Source organism: Gavialis gangeticus, unplaced genomic scaffold (genome assembly GCF_001723915.1).
Source record: "Gavialis gangeticus isolate Ggan-Ray unplaced genomic scaffold, GavGan_comp1, whole genome shotgun sequence".
Lineage (NCBI taxonomy): Eukaryota > Metazoa > Chordata > Crocodylia > Gavialidae > Gavialis > Gavialis gangeticus.
The window spans coordinates 1,040,241-1,052,512 of NW_017729034.1; the positions used below are offsets into that span (position 1 = coordinate 1,040,241).

A 12,272-nucleotide genomic window follows, 5' to 3' on the forward strand; every position below is an offset into this window, starting at 1 on the left:
GATCTCTGAGGCAGCTCTGAAGCTTTGGAGCTGCTTTGGCTAGATCAAGGTGGAAACCCGGTCTGGAGCTCCGGATTGGATTGTAGCCATCCAAAGCAGCCAGATCTGAAGCCAGATTGGATCACTACCGACTCGCACAGGCCTACTAATTAGCAAGCAAGGGAGCAGAGCTTTTTCATGTGGATAGGTACCCTCAGAGCTGCTGGAATCTATTTGGAGGTGAAGTAAAGGAAAAGACATCCAACAGCTCATCTGATTTACCGCAGCAAACTTCTTCTACATGTTGTGTTGAGCATGCTCATGTAGAGCCACAACATATTTCAGTACAATGGAAATGTTATCAGAGGAATAATACACAGAAGCTTTTGTGATCACATCAGCTTGTCAAAAACAAATTGTTAACCTTATTAGATCATGATGCACTATATACAGAACAAGATCAGAATTTGTTTGATAAGATGAGTGAAAAAAAATACATAGCTTCCTATGCTCAATGGCAAAAGAGCTGGCACTTCTGAAAATGATCTGGAATGTCTTTGCACCCAAGTGTGATTCTAGGCAGTAGACACACACTTTCAACAGCAAGATTTGTAATTCCTCACCATTGTACCAAAAATGCTGTTTGCATACTAGGGGGAGATGATACCACCAGGTTATTCCGCAACATGATCTGTTATATTGCTTTCACTGAGATTACATTTTCATTGGTATGATGCACTGTATTTTCAATGCCTTCTGTGGACAGCAGCACTTCATAGCAATTGGTCCTTAATATATGTCTATACAAAAATGTTACCGATGGAAGTGCTGTGTGTGCTTTACTCTATTGCTGCTTCCAGCTGGGCCACACAGTTAGGGTTCCAGCTTTTATAAGGCTTAGGACAGGTACCCATGTTTTATTGCTCTACTGCATTTCTGCTTAACAGGTTTTTCTTGCACTCATATAGATCATCAAAAGAGTATCAACCTATTCTTAAACTGGTATAGATCCTTCCCCATACTCTAAAGAGGATTCCATTTGGTCAGGGCATCTGCCTTATTCACATGCCTCATAAATAATCAAATCGTATAGAAAGGTAACCGCATCATTTAGTCAACTCTTAACAAAAATTCCATTCAAAATGACGTGTACAGCCAAGTAAAGCATTTTGCCTTTTATTGATCTATGACTCACAGACCTTCTTCACCTAACTTGGCTATAAAATGGTGCCAGGATTCTGCCGACTCACCTAACCTACAGGTGCTGGAATTACAGAGACAGTAACAGGGGTTACTGCTGAGACATTAGATCATATATGGCTTGTTAGACGCTACTCTTGACAGATGGGTCTCCAAGGAAGAAACTCTAAGAACAGCCTAGCTGGAGGAAGCAGGACTTCATTTGTGTTCCTGCTTTATTTTGCTTTTTTGCTATTAAATTGGGCTACAATTGGGTTCAACAAGCATTTCACTTTTTTGGTGCCTAGTGGAAGACTCTACCTGCTTCAGTTAGCCACGGGCCAGATCTGGCCTGCAGAGGGATTTTGTATGGCCCGTGGTGGGTCCTCCAGCCCAGCCTAGCCCAGGTACAAGCAGTAGCCTGGGCTGTGGCACATATGGCCAGTCCGCACCACCCCTGGGTGCACAGCAGGATTGGGATGGCATGGCAGCTGGACTCGCTTCCCAGCAGACCCAGTGGCAGTGGCTCCTTCTGGCTGCCACCATCACCAAACCTGGCCCTGCTGCCCAGGCACACAAGCCCATCCACCCTGTGCCCACCCCTGGGGCAGGACCTGTGCAGGCTGGGCACATGGCTGCACAGATAGGATGGGGTTGCACCCAGGTGAAGAGCAGTGTTCGGGAGCAGGATGGGCAGGTGAGGCCAGGATCACAGAGCAGGATGGCAGGATAGTGACTGCATGGAGCCAGGGCTGTGGCAGAACCACAATCTGCTGCCCACACATGCCTGTGACAGATTCTGCAGGCAGGGGCATGTGGGAAGCAGATCACAGCTTTGCCCATGCCCTGTCCCAGCACTGTCACCACCCCAAGATCCTGGACACAGGTCCCTGCCCACCCATGGTTTCATTTGGTCCTCCTGGTGGCACAGGTCCCAGCCAGTCTCTCTGAAGACCCCCCAGGTCTCTGGGCAGTGAGGCCCAGGGCAGAGCCACAATCTGCTCCCCAAATGCTCTTGCCCACAGAACTGGCCCCCGTCACAGTGGGGTGTAGCAGTGGATTATGGCTCTGCCCCAGCCCCAAGCTGTCTCCACCCAGTGATCCCAGCCCTAGCCATGCCCCCACCCACCAGTCCTGCTCCTGGATGTCAGGCCCCACCTGCCTGCGGCCCCATCCCAGCTGCCTGGCTGAGCACCCCAGGAGTTTTGGTAAGCTAGGGAAGGTGGCAATTTGGATACTCAATTCCCATTAGACCTTAAAGACCTGATTTCCAAGCTCATTTGATTTGTCTGCCTCCTAAATTCTATGCATGCCTAGAGTCAGAATATGAACTTTAATTAGAAAAAAATGAGAAAAACCAATACTCCAGCTAAAGACAGATCAACAGTAATGATTCCTTGATGAGGAACTTCCTTCTAATGTTTAGAAATTTGCCGGTTATTCTCTCACACAGTTACTAAATAAAACTATTCATTTGAATATTTCTAGCATGCTCATGAATGGTTTGTTCACAGTAATCAATATTCAGAATATGACCTGTTATTATTGGGTGCACAGGTCATGTAGTAAATTCCTATACTTGGACAGATAAGCATAGGTACTTAGGATTTGAGTTGGTGGATTGCAATTATATATTTACAATTTTCTTTCAATGAAAATTCTGCAATTTTCACTTAGAATTTAGAATTTCAAAGAAGATTTCTGCCAGTAGACTCTGTTCTCTAGAACATGCAATCAGGGAATAAGCATAAATGAATGATCTTTGTCTGCCTTTAAGAGTTGAAATTAATAATGCTAGAACATGCTTTCATCAGATCTAGTTCTAACCATTTTATCATTCAGTTTTTTTGAGGTCATTTTAAAACAAAATTCACACTAAATGAGGCCAAACACCATTTTCAGTTGCATAGGCCACATATGGTTTTGTGATGCCCATCGAATTTCTTAGTTTGATTTATGGCAGTGGTCTCCAACCTTTTTATAGAGAAGATCACTTTTTGGCACCCCAGGATCTACGACACCTCCCTCCCCACCTGCTCCCCCTGGCTCCGCTCCCCTGCCTTGCCCTCACCCCTACCCCACCTCCCAGACAAGCTGCCTGGGCTCTGCCCCCACTCACCCAGACCAGCCTGGGTGGCAGGGGATGTGGCTCAGCTGAGCCACATGCGTCCTGCTGCTCCCAATTGTGGAGCCTCTGACAGACTGAGATTGACCGTCAGAGGCTCCATGATTGGCCAGTTGATCAACTGTTTGGTGACCACTCATAAGAATCTGGAAACGGGCAAATAAAGTGGCAAAAAATTTAGCCAAAGGAGTCTGTCTGTCTTCTGTCTGTCTCTGTCTACACGCACACCGTGAACATAATTTCTTACAGTATGAATCCACTTTCCCTCAAAGTTATATGAAATTCCCTTTGGACTTACCTGTGTAATTTATATTCCTCAAACTCCATGCACTGCTGAAATCTTTCAGATTGTGGAATTTTCACATATTTGTATCAAATTCCTGCACTTCGACAAATAGTCTGAGACCATCCTGACAGGGGCTATTTCTCCATTCATTCCCCAAACAAACCTCCCATTGATTAAAATAGGAGCATTCCTGGAGTCAAGGTCACAGGATGAGGTCCACACTCCATGATACAAATCAACAACTTTCAGGCCCCCTTTCACATGGTATTTTCCCCAACTAAAGGAGGTTAAATTCAGAAAGAAAATCTCAGTCCATAGTATAATATGATGAGTTATCCCTTGTGAAAATTATTTTATAATTAAGCATTAATTCCAATCCCTCTAAGTGCTACTGAAGTTCAATGAGAAGAGGGAAGAGGCAAGGATGGCCAAACTGAGGCAATTAAGAGACTGTCACCTTTTGATGCTTCAGCTGTGTAGCCACGAGAAGTAGAAACAACAGTACATGACTTATCTCCCTCAAGTCTGACAAAAGAGGACCTCTAAGGAACAGGGATACAGCACACACTGTCCCCACCCTGGAATGACAGCAGCAGAAGCCAGGCCCTACTCATCTCCTGCCCTAGAGTCAGTTTGTGTTTTCAAGATTTCCTTTTCAAGCATAAGGGTTATAAATTTCTATTATGTTTACATGACTAGAGAAACTGGGTTAATAAGACCAGATTCGCATCATTTTCATAGGTATCTAACTGGACTTTATGTGGAATTGAGCCAATTTTGGAAGCTAGGTCACCCAGATCAATCTAGATTGGCCCTGCACCAGCAACTGTAAAACCAGAAGCACCTAGACTCATTAGCCCACTCATTTCAACCTGAAAAGTTCCCTCAGTGTCTTCAGTAAAGCCAGCACACTTATTGAAAAGCTATATAGATCAACTCCCCAGAAGTTATATTCCCACTTACCTGCTACTGGGATGGAAATCTATACTGTGAGCTGCCTGAACTCTGCCCAAGTTCTAGAGCCTGTAAGTAGGGTGACCACCTTTTCAGAAGGAGAAAGTGAGACACATACATGACTTCCCCACCTTTTCCCCTCACCACCACAGCCAGACCAGAGTGGAGAGGGGGTGGATGCGGGCTGCCCACTGTGGCTCAGGGCTCCCTGTCCTGCTGCCTTCCCCCCAGGAACCCCATGCCAGCCATGCATAGCCTCTGCCCATCCAGCAGCAGCAGGGGGCACAAATCCATGCTACTGCTACCCCTGCTGCTGCTGGACGTTCAGGGGGCACCTCACTATGGCAGAGGCCCTGGGGGCAGAGCAGCAGGATGGGGAGCCCCGAGCCCTTGGTGGGCAGCCTGCACCCACCCCTACCCCACACACAAATCGTGGGGGGGGATATGCACCCCCCCATCCATCCCACTTCTAGATGAGCAGCTTGTGGCTCTGTCCTTCTCCCCACCCTGGCCCCATGCACTGCCTTGGCTGGGCAGCACCCCCAGCCTCTGCCCCACTCCCTCCCTCACCATGGGGGCCTTGATCTGCCACTGGGGCCTCAGAACACTGCCCACCTGCAGCACTTACCCATACAATGGAAGACCTGTGTTACAGGCCTTCCTCAAACTGAGGGGCATTCCTACCCACATCTGCCACCTATCCAGGAAGGTATTTTCATAATGAGGCTATAATGAGGCTGGGTGGGTAAGGATACCTTCTTCTCCTCTTGTTGAAGCTCAGCCACTGGGCATATAGGGACACAGGAGTCACAGAGGCAGAAGGAAAGCAAGTAAGTAAGAGCCTAATTCTGTTGCCTAGGGAAGAAATTAGTCTCCTGGGAGTAAGGAGCCCTCAGTTCCAGTCCCCACTGCTAGGGCTATTTCTGTTTTTTAGCCAATGCTTATCTAGTGTAAAATGCATGTAAAATCCCAGCAGATAAAAAGGCAGACATAAAAAATGCCACTGTATGTTTGCAGGGAATGCACAATACCACATGCTACTTGCATGTCTTTGAAAACACCACATGTCTACTAATTCCTCTTAAGCAGCACTCCAAATCCACAGGCAGCTCCTGATTAGCATAGTGGAGCAAGAAGCTGGAAACTCGGGCTGTAGTCTCCCCCTCTCTGTCAATAACTTCACTCTTATGCATCTCAGAAGGGAAGTAATCAAACAGCTATCATTTAAAAATGAAAAATAAACAAACAAACAAAACAAAGCGCACACAACTTGCCAGAGAAATGCTGCCTCCATTTTCTTGCCCCATGAAGTTACATTTGCCCAAGACCAAGAATGGGCAAGGTTCAATGCTGGGCTCATGACAGTTTTTCTGTACATAAAAATATCTTGGTTTTAAAATCTGTTCTCTCAGAACACTGCAAGAATTAGAAACAGGAACTTTAAACCATGGAATGGGATGGAAATACTCTTTTTATTTTCAGTGGAACACAGCACTCATTCTGGGGCCTGCTGTGCCATAAGATATTAATTTTAAAGAACTGGCACCTATTTAATAGGATAGAAAAATATTTTTGGTCATTTGCATTTTTGTACCTCTACCTTTAAAAATGTTAACATTTCTCTCCTTCCCATTTCTACATAGTTCATCTCATAGCAACTGAATCAGCTGCCTTTACAGGCACAGGAAGAAAAACTTATATGTCCAAGATTTAAAAAAAAAAAAAAATCTTTCCTAAATCAGTTTTGTTCTGCAAGATGTAGAATGCCTGACAGTGTGGCATGATAGAATATGTTTTCAACATGAATCTGAGGCGCACTTTTTTATGCATTCATTGTTCCTTTTCCCAGGAGAGCTGGATTCTAACAACAAAGACAAAACCAATTAGAAAGCCTCAAACTTCCTTCTGGGGTTATACTGTACTTCCACTCTTGCCATTTCCTCAGGAGAAAAAGGGCAAAACACATAACAGGAATCACACATACTTACCAGTAGGGCTCTGTGAAGCTTCGGTCCCTGATTCAATTTGGCAGAAATTCGGCCCAATTCGGAGGCCGACTCTCCAAATCTGAATTGAATCAATGGACCCTTTAATATCTCTGAATTGAATCAGAACCCTCCAAATCGATTCGGAGAGATTTGGAAAGATTCAGCGATTCAGACATAGACACAGCTTTAAAGGTTTGTTCTACATACCTCTAGGTAGCAGGTGAATGCTGCGATGCTGGGGCTCATTGAGTGTCCCACTGAAGCGTGGGGGGCTCCCCAGTGCGCTCAGCAGCAGACCTGGAAGTGGACCAAAAGCACTTCCAATCCACTTCTGGGTCCACCAGGGAGCATGCCAGGGGGCCCCCCGCGCTCCCCCAGCCAGGCATCTGGTGCCTCCTGGGTCTGGGGGGGACACCTGGGGTCCCCTGCGGCTGACTCCTGAGCCAGGGGGCACTGGGGAGGGGCCTGCACACTCCCTGGTGGACCCAGAAGTGGACTGAAAGTACTTCCAGTCCACTTTGGGTTCACCGCCAAATACATGGAGGGACCCCCTGCACTCCTGTGGGAAGCTCCATCTGCCCCAACAACTCAGCATTCACAAGCCATGCTGGCACCTCAAGGTATGTAGAAAAAACATTTAAAGCTACGTCTATGTCCAAATTGCTGATTCTTTGAATCAGCATCAAATCTTCAGATTCTGATTCAGCTGAAACAAGTCAGGGACAGCGATCCAAATCAATGAATCAAATCACCGTCCCTGATTCAGGCTGAATCCAAATCTGAATTGAATAGGACCCGATTTGTACACCCCAACTACCAGCTGGGAAAGAGTAGTGCAGCAAGCGGCAGCTCATTCAAAAATGGGCTTTTTGGCCACGTGCAGATGAGTGAGCATCCGCTTGTTGTGGCACCTCAAAGCAGTTTAAGATGCTGCAGGAGGCACGCCACAAATGAAAAAATGTTCTCTGCACTGCATATTTACAGCGTGGGCTCTAAATTTGATACTGGGAAATGCTGGTATTAAAAGAAAAAAAAAAAAAAAATCGGTCCAGAAAAAAAGTGGTGTATGCTGGGTCTTCCAAGGAGACACTCTAGCACCTGCCAGAGTGTCATTATGACTGCCACATGCCCCTGCTGCTCCAGCATGCTGCCTCAGCTTGCTGGGGCGAATAAGAGCAGGGCAAGGCTGCAGCAGTGGATAGACTCAGGCTGTGTCCCTGGTAAGTAGGGATGTGGGGGTAGGGGGCTGTGAGGTTTGTGGCTGGGTGTGGTGGGGCTGTGTGGGAGTTTGAGTGAGTCCACCACACAGCTGCCCTCCCCGCCTGCCGAACACAGCACCTGGCACTGGCAGCAGCAGCCAGACAGACTATCAGGATGTTCATGGCTATTGCAGGCACAAACCTGCAGTGACGCAGCGCCACCTTAGACCTGGGGGCTGCACATTAGGGCTATGCGAAGCTTCTCCAACCGATTCAATTTGGAGGAGATTTGGCCCAATTTGACAGCTGAATCTTCAAATCTGAACTGAATCAGGAGATCCATTAAAAGGTCAGAATTGAATTGGAAGCCTCCAAATTTATTCGGAGAGATTCGGAGATTTGGAAGGCTTGCAGCACACAGAAACTGAGAAGAGGGAGAGGGATGGGGTGATTGTGGGCATGAATAGGGGCTCCAGAATCAGTCAGTTGGGTGGTATTCAGTCTGAGGAACCCGTAGGTCTCTGGTGTTGATTAACTTAAACTGGAGACTTTGTTGCACTGACAATACAGTTAAAGGAGCTTCCGGGCACTGGTATTGATTTCTTCTTTTCATCTGTCTGCAGTTTGTAGGTGTTAATCACGATTCGTTACCTTGTTATGGCAGCCGGCTATGCCTATTACTCAATCACTCATTCATTCACCCCATTCCCATTCATTCAGAGATCAGTCTGAAACAGAAGAGCAACAGTTCAATTCCTGTGCTTACAACAATGGTTTCTAATATTATTACAGGGTACAACTTACTTCTAAAGTAAAATACATTCAGTAAAAGTTTAAAAGTATAAAATACGAAATATAAAAGGTAAAATGCCATGGCACAGTGAGATAGATAATGGGAGAAATATAAGAATACAGAATAATACATTCTACTTCCCCAAGGCATATACATTGGACTGAAGCATGTATACGTTCCCCAAGGAATGCTTCCCCAAAGGTATACATTATTTTTATATAGTGGGAGTGAAGTTGGGATTTTTTGATCAGTGAATTTGCCATTTTTAAACAGGAAACACCAGGACTCCTGCTAGTGAGGCAAGTGGAGGGACCCAGCCAGGGGAGCCTGCCCAGGGCTGGCACTGGGGACCCAGCTGGAGGGCAAATGAGGTGGCTGTCCTCCCGACCATTTGGGGCAGGAGGACATGCTTCAACAGTTCAAAGTGGGCCACCACAATGAGTAAATCTTTTAGGCAATAGCTGCCCAAAAGGCAAGGCAGGGGCACAGATGGGAGAAGTGCCACACAAAGGCCAACTGTGCAGGCATGGCCCAGTGGCAGCTGGCCCAGAGGTGAAGGTGGCTCTGCTACACTGCCCCTGCCACAGCCTAGGCAGCCATGCAGTCCCCATCTGGGTCTGGCAGGCATGCACACATGGGGCTGCAGGTCTAAGGGGCTGGATGCTGTTGCAGGTGGCAGAGGGTCACAGCCAGGCAGCAGCCCCTGCTGCCAGACTGCTAAAGTGGGTAGAGGGTGCAGGGGTCACTCTAGGTCAGGGCTGCTGCAGCAGTCCAGCTGGCACAGGGGGATAGTATCCCCAGATACCAACTGGCCAGGGCTCAGAAACTCCAGAGGGCAAATAGCCATGAGCTGTTCACCATGGCAGCTTTTCATACTGACTCCCCCTTCAGCTCCTTCAGCTGCCTCTGGCTGAAGAGCTGGGAGGAGCTGGGTGGGGTCAGTTTGCCCCAAGTGACACAATTTGCCCCACACGAAAGTGCATGTTCAGGCATGTGTGCTGAGGCACAAATCTCCGGCACAAATTTGTGCTGCTGCTATTTGAGCTACTGCATGCGCATGTGCCTGCATGTGTGGATGTGGAATTTAGGGCTGCAGCTGCTTAGCTTTATTCAATACAAAGAGCTAGTCACAAAAACACATGGTGGGAAGAGCAAAGTTTTTGTCTGTTTGTTTGTTTTTGTTTATTTGTTTGTTTACAGACTTGCCAACTTTTCTGCTGTTTAGTACTTTTCTTAAAGCCCTAGATATAGTACTCAAGAGATCCTCAGTTCTCATATGAAAATGAAAATAATGCATTTAGAGACTTTGTTTAGGCTTTTCTCTGAAATGATCTCAAGACCTAATTGTGCCTTAATGACCCCAGAAAACAGAAAAAAATTAAAGGCACCTGAAATCTTACAAAAGAAAAACTCAACCCCCCTGCTTTGAACAGGGGGTTGAAATAGATGACTTCCTGACATCCTTCCAACCCTAACTTTCAATGATTCTGTGAAAACAATTTTAGCATTTGTAAATTAATCATGTGATTTACAGGGAGGAATTGACTCACTGTACATTTACTATTGGGGTGACAATATGGTATTAGAGGGCAACTCAGTGCTGAGAAGGGTTGAGAGAAATGAAGTGCTTATAATTAAAATGGAAGAGGATAATTCTATAGATTTTATAGATATCCATATATCTAAAGCCACCACTCTATTACTGAGTTTTAGGATAGATTGATTTGGATTAGTTCACCGATTAACACCAAGACCACCTTTTAAGTCTTGTTTAAATACTACATGAATTCCATATCATTTCATATATTTCCAGCAGTTGAAATGTAAATTGAAAAATACAAAATTAAGGCTAAATCCAAATTTAGGTGCTCCAATGCTAGCTTGCACCTAATTTCTGGTGGGATCCAGAAGCTAGGTCTTTCTCTGCACAAGTTACCAGAGGTGCTCGAACCAGCAGGTGTTCTCAGAGCACACCTCCCATGCACCAAGGGATGAGGGGCCTAAAAACTATGCAGTGGTGGCCACTGTTTTCTAAAGATGTCATTAAGGTAGAAACCTAGGTTGCCTATGGATATGCACCAGATTCATATCATTTTCATAGGTATCTAACTGGACTGGGGGTAGGAGAGGCATTAGAGTGGCTCTCCAAGAACCACTCTAATTAAAATGTCTCATCATCACCTACATTAAAACCCCATGAGTTTAAAAATGGCCATGGGATACTTTATCTAAACCACATTCAATGAGGTTTAGTTCCAGTAGCCATTTTTAAACCTGGAGGGGCTTATACACGTGATAATGAGGCCAAGCTGGAGTGTTCCAATTAGAATATAAAGCAGACTCAATTAATGGAGTCTGTGCTCTGGCACGTTCCAATTAGAATGTGAACCAGCACATGTATAGGCAGACCTATGTTTGGGGGTGGAGTTCAGGTCTTTGGATCTCAGATGAATGCAAGTTCCACTTTGTAGTTCTGAGCAAAGTTGCTACTGTTTTGTATTGTGGCTAACACTAGGCAGCTTTGTGCTGAGATTGCTGACACTAGGTGGCTCTCTGCTTGCCACGCTGGATGCTTTGGACCCCTCCCCCCCTCCCACCATGCATCACAAAGGTGCCTCACCCAGGTTTCTGGGCTAGGTGCCTAGAAGTTGGGCACTGCAGCACTTAAGTTCTTTATTGTATCTGGCCAAATGTGCTCAAATTTACAGTCCTAGAAACTGAAATCCTCTGTTTATTCACAGAGCAAGAGTAAGACTGGCTGCAGCACTGTAAGTTTACTCCATGCCACCCAGTCGATGTACAGCACCTACATATGTGAGGCTGCTAACAAGGTTACTACTTGTAGGGTGGTGTTCTGTGATGTGGATACTTGATCGCTAGGATGTAGAATAAGGTCAACCAATTCATTAGCAGAATAGCAGTGCCTGAAGATTTATTAGCAAGAATGGGAACAAAAGCCCTTTCCTCAGAGAGTTTATCTTTATAACGGCTGTTCCAACAGAAAAAAAATGGCAGTTGGCCTAACTTAAGAGTTTCTCATTCCACTAATGCAAGTGAGATAACTTCGTGGCTTTGTGAGAAAATATCAAAGGAGGAATCAAAGGAAGTTCACAGCAAACAGAAGGGAACATGAAAAATCTGAAGGAAGGATAGGAGACTTGCACTGCATTTTTACACTTTTACTCCTGTGTGCAAGCAATGTGCTTGGAGCCTGAAAGCTAGTAACAGGACATACACTCACACATCTTTTCATGTTGAAAAGTTCTGATACTTTGGCTGGTTTCAGATCCAGAGTCTATAGTCAACTCTTCCCTCCCACCTGGCATCACTCATCTCATTAATTCAGCAGCAGCAGTCCATATTCCTTAATGCTGTTCCATAGAATAGTTAATCCAGACTTGACCTTGTAAAAGCTGACACCTGTAAATCCCAATTCTGGAAGGGTGTGAGTGGTGATGAGCTGATCTCCTGTACATTTTGGTAGTATTGATTGGCTCTGGGTTTCCATAGAATTGTCACAAACAAGGGTGGTTCTTTTTTCAATTGCTAGTCGAGAGGAGAATAATATGAATAAACTAGCAAACTGCCCGTCAACAATGACGGAGTGGGGAGGGCGGGCAGGGACAAAGCTCTGCATCTGGCCCCATGCCCATCTGGCCCCGCACCCCACTCCCAACCGCTCCAGGTCCAGGCCCGTTCTCCCTTCCCCCCCACAGCTCTGTGTCTGGCCCCACTCCACCCCCCACCCACTGCTCCAGGTCCAGCCCCA

General features: G+C 46.1%; 1 protein-coding gene and 1 long non-coding RNA gene across 3 annotated transcripts in view; one reads left to right on the top strand and one right to left on the bottom strand.

The window, feature by feature from the left end:
• Window positions 1-4,329, bottom strand: part of LOC109304758 — an 18,786-nt gene extending 14,457 nt beyond the window's left edge. Inside the window, exon 1 of the long non-coding RNA XR_002099460.1 lies at window positions 4,320-4,329. This is a non-coding gene — a long non-coding RNA (uncharacterized LOC109304758). The remainder of the gene's footprint in view (window positions 1-4,319) is intronic.
• COL8A1 (collagen type VIII alpha 1 chain) overlaps window positions 1-12,272 on the top strand; it is a 212,670-nt gene that overhangs the window by 85,872 nt on the left and 114,526 nt on the right. The window lies entirely within an intron of this gene.